The 7,500-nt window shown below is 28.9% G+C and overlaps 1 protein-coding gene across 3 annotated transcripts in view; it reads left to right on the top strand.

Annotated features, from left to right (window-relative positions):
• The window catches only part of LOC118441571 (TOX high mobility group box family member 4), a 218,704-nt gene that overhangs the window by 77,186 nt on the left and 134,018 nt on the right, over nucleotides 1-7,500 (top strand). The gene's annotated exons all lie outside the window — the stretch shown is intronic.

Raw genomic sequence — 7,500 nt, forward strand, 5'->3', positions numbered from 1 at the left:
ATTAGTCGAGGAGTTTTTCCCTCTTTTTTTTCTTTTTTCTTTTCTTTTTCTTTTTTACATGAAAAATTCAAAGATAGAGATATGCAAATATAACGTTCCTTTGAAAATGAAAAAGTGTAAAGATTAATCCTTAGCGATTAATCTTCGTGAAATATAATATAATAGATAGAAGAAGAAAAAGAAAAAGAAAAGGAAAAAAAGAGAAAAAAGAAAAGAAGAAGAAGAAGAAAATAAGAGGAAAGAAAATAAAACAACCGAGATTTTCTCTCTAATATCTACGTAGGTTACATGGATATTAGAATAGAGATCATTTATAGTGGACTCAATGCACGAATAACCTATCGATTACGACGTTACACGCGTCGTAAAGCTCTAAACGCGTAGCGAATTATTGGATAGTAGGTATATCGATTGTGAACATGGAAATTATTTACCGTCCTCTCTCTCTCTTACTCTCTCTCTCTCTCTTTCTCTTTCTCTTTCTCTCTCTTTCTCTCTCGTAGACCAATGCAATATCGAACATTTGCGAGGAATTATTGACCACGTGCGTATGTTGAATACGCAAATATGAAATATATCGTCCAATTTTGCGCCACCTCACGACGAAAGAAAAAACAATTGTGACGAATGAATGAACGAAACATGCGTGTTTCGCATACATTTGTTTTTCTTTCGCATCGGTCCAGAAAAAGAGAGAGAGAGAGAGAGAGAGAGAGAAAAATATATATATATATATATATATGTATGTTTACATATGTAACTCGTTAGGCCGATTTTCAATACTCGTTACTCGTTATACATATTCGTTTACAATCGATCTTGTATAAATAACGTCGACGTTATTCTCTCGTTAAAAAAAAAAAAGAAAAAAAAGAAGAAAAAAAAAATTAGAAAAGAATAAATAAAAAAAATATACAAAACAAAAAAAAAGGGCAGATATAAAATGTTTCATGAAAAAGTTATTATAAAGTAAAGAAAAGAAAAGGAATATGAAGAAAAAGAAGAAAAAGAAAAAGAAAAAAAAAGATAAGAAGAAAAGAGATAGAGAGAGAGAGAGAGAGAGAGAGAGAGAAATTAGAGAATTATCTGTTTGTTCTAGTCCTGTTTGTTATCTGACATGATTAAAAGTTATCGTGGAAACTCACGTATCGATATCGATAACTAATAGTAAACTCGACTATTATAAAACGGCTTGTAGAACGGGCTCTTCATTTTGTTCGAGTAATATTAAAAAGAAAAAAATGAAGAAGATTACAAAATTAAAGCGAACAAGCATCAATTACGATGACGTTCAATCTATCTAAATGTTTTTACAATCTTTTATCTCTTTATATATAATATATACACATATATCGTTTTATTATCTATTATTATAAGTAATAATAATTCATGTAATACAGTTATATATGATATAATATAATTTTTAATATAAATTTTTAAAAATAATCATGCATTCTTTTTAGATACTATTCATGAAGAATATATATATATATATATATATATATATACGCATGTGTATGTGTCTATACGTATCGATGTAATTAATTGCATTATTTCTAAGTTTTCTATGTTATGCAATTAGAACAAAATGGTTTATCGTTCAATCGTTTTAGGGCTCGTGATTTCTTACGAAGAAAAGGATAGATAGATAGATAGATAGATAAATAGAGAGAAAGAGAGAGAGAGAGAGAGAGAGAGAGAGCGAGAGGGAGTGGGAGAGGTAGAAAGATGAAAGGAGACGAGCGTAATCCGTGTAATTCGAAGGAGATCGATCCCTCGTAATTATATATCTCGTGGAATCGAATTAGCAAGTAATGAAATCAAGTTCCCCCTTTGGGATAAGAAACATTCGTATAAGGTATTTGTATGTATGGAATATATGTTTTATATGTATATATAGTAATAGAGAGGATATATATATATGTATATATATGTATATGTATATATATGTATATATATATATGTATATATATATATATATATATATATATATATATATATATATATATATAGTATTAACCATTTTCTATTGCCTTCGGTATCAATCCACTAAGCTGGATGTTAACTCCGACCGATAACTCGTTTCGCCATTAAGACTTAAGTACTCGTATAATTAAGGCGAATGTGGATCCGGTTCACCTTAGAGTATTCATTGATTGAAATCGAAAGAGGCCATGTTATTACAAATTCTTCGGATAACGATTATTCGTCTTTCACATTGATCTTATTATAATATATCAATGTACAATAATATCCGATAAAAGTTAAACGATATTTCGACAAGATCAATAGATATACACACACACACACACACACACACATATATATGTCTATATATATATGCAGGAACAAGGTGGAGAAACAAAACAAAAGTTCCTAAACTTGTAGTTTGATGATCTAAGGAAGAAACAAAAAAAATGAGATTGAAAGAAAGTTAATCTAAAAGATTGTCGAAAAAAATGTAGTAGAAGATTTTTTTCTATATCGTCAAAAGAAACTTTTGCCCAATATATAAAGTTTATTGTTACAAGAGAAAAAACAATGTTTTTCCTTTAATTTTTTTTTTTTGTTTTTTTTTTTTATTTTTTGTTTTTTCTCTTTTTACATTACTATGGAAGAAAGAACGAAGAAAAAAAAAAAGGAAAGAAGAATTTATATTTCATTCCATTTTCTTGTTAATATTAATCTTGAGTCCACCCCACCCCACCCCACTCCACCCCCCGCCCCCATTTCCCTTCCCCACTTCTGGCTGTATATATTACGAGAAAAAATTTATTACGATGGAGGAAGGGGAAGGGAAAAAGAAACGAAAGGAAATAGAAACAAACAAAGAAGAAAATATTTAACTTCATTTTCTTGTTAAATATTAATCTTGTTGGCCCCGCCCTGTGTGTATTTATTAAGAGAGAAAAAAATTTATTACGACGGTGAAATAGAAATTACAACAACAAAAGAGAAATGGAAAAAAAGATTAGAGGAAAAAAAAATTTACAAACGTAAATGACATTTTATTCCATTCGTTCCTATTAATATTAATCGATATTGATATCAATCGATATTGATATCAATCGATATTGATATCAATCGATATTGATAATATTGATGGAATAATAATCATCGATCTATTAATTAATATTTTATATTATATATACGACAAAGATTACAATTTTAGATGATATATATATATATAATTTATGATATATATATATAATTTATGATATATATATATATATATATATATATATATCATTATTAATCATACAATTGATTCTTAAGTGCTATTTCTTTTTCCTAGTTTTCTCCCTCTTTCTCTCTCTCTCACACACACACACACACCCTGTGTATGTGTGTGTGTTTTTATCTGATATCTTTCCATAAAAGAGAGAGAAAAAAAATATCGAATGCGTCCGTTCGGATGATACCAAATTGGAGTGATGTTTATCGTAGGCTCGATGGGACGAATGAAGGAATAAAAAAGAAAAAAAAAGAAAGGAAAAAAACGATGAAGAAAAAGAGAAGCAAAAAAAGAAAAGAAAAGAAAAGAAAAGAAAGAGAGAGAGAGAGAAAGGGAGATAGAGAAAAAGAAGAGGGAAGGCTGCTACGAATTCCATTACGTCCTTTTATTCTCATCCCTGTTTTTATTGCGTTCTCCCGCACCCTTCTCCTCCTCTTTGTCCTCCTCCTCCTCGTCCTCCTACTCATTTTACGGTCCTCCCTATAAACACAATGTACTCCCTTCCTGGTAGATTGCGTCTCCTCACCCTCTCTCTCTCTCTCTCTCTCTCTCTCTCTCTCTCTCTCTCTCCCTCTCTCATATTCTCCCTCTCTTTTCGTCTCACTCCCTATTTCTGTCCCTTTGCCCTCTTTCACTTTGCTACGTAATAGACGGTCGTTGGAGAATTAGAAAACTGATCGATGACGAAAAGAAAAAAAAAAGAATGGAAAGAAACAATGTGAGAGAGAGGGGGAGAGAGAGAGAGAGAGAGAGAGAGAAAGAGAGAGAGAAGAAGAAGATAGGGAAAGAAAAAAATGTAACGAAATAAAACGAAGACCACTTCGCGTGAATATATAATAATACGTTTAGGGTTTTAGGCGGGGAAAAAATACAGGTTGCTTCAAAAGTTATATCGGTGGATTCAAAAATTCTTAAACGCATAACGTGTAAATATTATTTTCCGATGTAAATGGGGGAAAAGAAATAAATAAAGAAAATAAAGAAATTAAATTAAATCAAATTAAATTAAATTAAATTAATTTAATCAAACAAAATGGTATACTTCTTATTCTATATGATTTAGAATGAGATAATTCGGTAAGAATAATTTTGTGAAGAATCAAGTTTAAGAAATATCATTTAAAAACGTTTTCACTGTTATCTGAGACAGTCCTTGTATTATATAAACACGTAATAATATTTCTTAGATATTATCGTAAGAAAATTTTGTTTACGACGACGAAATAATCTTAACCTTTGCAAGAACGTTTCGTGTAAACATAAAGGCTAAAGTACAAACAGAAACCAATAGAGAGAAAGAGAGAGAGAGAGAGAGAGAGAGAGAGAGTGAGAGAGAGAGAGAGAGAGAGAGAGAGAGAGAGAGAGAATGATGACTGTGTTCCAAAAGTGCGAGCATAGAATATACGCAGTACGTATATATATATACACACTAGTTGTAATCAACAAAGACGTGACATATAATAAACACAAGAATATAAAATTTTGTTAGTTCCCTTTGGAAGTAGGAGCTTTTGGAGCGATCGAAAGAGAGCCGACAAAGAATTTCAAGAGGCTGATACAGTTAAGATTGGTTTCCTTCAAAACGAAAATTTCTTTGCAACAAAGAGTTGGAAAAGAGATAGGATGAAGAATTTCCACGATAAATATCAATTTTGCTTTATCTTTTTTTCTTATTTTATTTTATTTTTTATTTTTATAGTGATTTAAGATAATTAACGCACTTGAATTTACAAAATACATACATACATAAATACATACATACATAAATACATACATACATAAATACATACATACATACATACATACATACATACATACATACATACATACATACATACATACATACATACATACATACATACATACATACATACATACATACATACATACATACATACATACATACATACATACATACATACATACATACATACATACATACATACATACATACACATATACATACTTATTACGTTTCGATATATTTAATTTAATTTGATTTAATTTGATTTGATTTCATTTGATTTGATTTCATTTGATTTGATTTGATTTGATTTCATTTCATTTCATTTCATTTAATTGAATTTCTTTAATTTTCTTTTCTTTTCTTTTCTTTGCCTTTTTGATCTACTTTACATTTAATTTTTCTTTCTAAGAAACTCGTTCATTAATATTTCCTTTCGTTTAATAACGTAGACGTAGAAATGAATAATAAAGCCAACGTTTTTCACGTTGCTCGAAGAAAATGAAAAGCTAAGTTTAAACTACCAACCAGTTTCTGCTCGTCGTCGTAGTCGTAGTCGTCGTAGTCGTTCTAGTTGTCGTAGTCGACGTCGACGTCGACGTCGTTTAACTTAAATCATTTATTTATCGTACGTTTGCGTTCCAACAAACATTTATATACAGAGAAGAGATGAAAAATTTCTAGGATGTTTTTCTTTTCTATTTTCTTTTTTCTTTTCCTTTTTTTTATTTTTTATTTTTTATTTTTTTTTTTTTTTTTTTTTGTCAGTCTTTTCTCAAGACTTTTTAGGCAAATATATTTCTCTCTCTCTCTCTCTCTTTCTCTCTCTCTCTTTCTCTTTCTTTCTTTCAGATAGTAATACTACAAACTTGATAAAGCGAAACTATGAGATTAATTACTGAGCATAAAATGTTTTGAAAAATTATTAATCAATATTTAAAATTACTTGGGAACTATCGATACATCTAAGAGCTTTTAATCGATCCTGTATTATATATATATATATCTTCTCTCTCCCTATCTATCTATCCGTCCATCCATCTATCTATCTATGTATCTATCTATCTATCTATCTATTTATCTATCTATCTATCATTTGTCATATTTTTATAATCACGAACAGCTGCAATCACAGCCTTGAATCAATGTTGTTCGATATATTCACTGGTAATATCTACGTATGTACCTACGTACATCCGATATTATTATGCTCTACACGCAAAGTGAAAGTATAATAATGGCAAATGCTATTGTTAAACTCTACAGGATATCGGTAGAACGTAGATAGATAGATAGATAGATAGAGACAGAGAGAGAAAGAGAGAGAAAGAGAGAGAGAGAGAGAGAGAGAGAGAGAGAAATAAATAGATAGATAGATAGCGATATATTATTGTATGCTATGTCAATTTAATCTACGTCGCGAAATATCATGGATATGCGATAGAGATAGGTTGGAAAATCGTTTTCAATATAAAACATACATTTGTATAGATACTACGTATCTATTTAATACGTACATATATATATATATATATATTTATTTATTTATTTATAAATATATAGATATATATGTACGCACGTACATACATGTGTACGTAAATAAACGTAAACATAATAGGAGTCAAACATTATGATTTAATGTCGTATCAACATATTTTCCTATTTCTTTCGCTATCCTGTTATTATAGAACAAATTTGTTCTCTTTACGTTGAGACACGTTCAAAATGTTGCGAAACGTTACGAATAGAAATATATTAGATATATTATTATTATTATTTTTTTTTTTTTTTTTTTAATCAATTAATTTTGTATCGAACTTTTAAACGCTAGAGACGTTTTTCAATGTTCGGACGAATTTCAAATTTTTCAACAATTTCTTTCGCAATTGATTATTGAATCGACGTGATCAAATATAATTTTGCTTCAAATGTAGCCAACTCGTTCATGCATTATTTATTTGTTTATGTATTTATTTATTTATTTATTTATTTATTTATTTATTTATTTATTTATTTATTTATTTATTTATTTATTTATTTATTTGTTTATTTGTTTATTTGTTTATTTGTTGTTCTTTTTTCGTTTTAATATTTACAGGAATGTATGTTAAATCAGTCGCGTCGTGTCCTTTAAAAAATCAATTGATTCCTTTTTCAAATCTTTCGGACTAGTTGTTTGTTTCAGCGTAAAAGAAAACAAAAAAAAAAAAAAAGAAAATAAGAAAAAAAAAAGAAAATAAGAAAAAAAAACAAAACAAAAAACTTCCCATACTTTTGTTGTATCGTAGTTCGGCAATCCGAAAAGGAAAAAAAAGAAAAAAGAAAAAAAAAACAAAAAGAAAAGAAAAAGAAAATCTCTCGTAAGAGTGGATGGCCAATTGATTTTTGAAATAACCCTAGAAATAACCCTAGAAACTTTTGTCCCGAACGTGTATATAACTGTTGAACTCAATTTTCTTTTCGATTTTTCCGATTCTTTTCAAAAGAAAAAAGACGAAAAGAAAAGAAAAGAAAAAAAAAA

This window comes from Vespa mandarinia, chromosome 5, assembly GCF_050613455.1.
Source record: "Vespa mandarinia isolate Hongniang chromosome 5, ASM5061345v1, whole genome shotgun sequence".
In the NCBI taxonomy this organism is placed as follows: domain Eukaryota; kingdom Metazoa; phylum Arthropoda; class Insecta; order Hymenoptera; family Vespidae; genus Vespa; species Vespa mandarinia.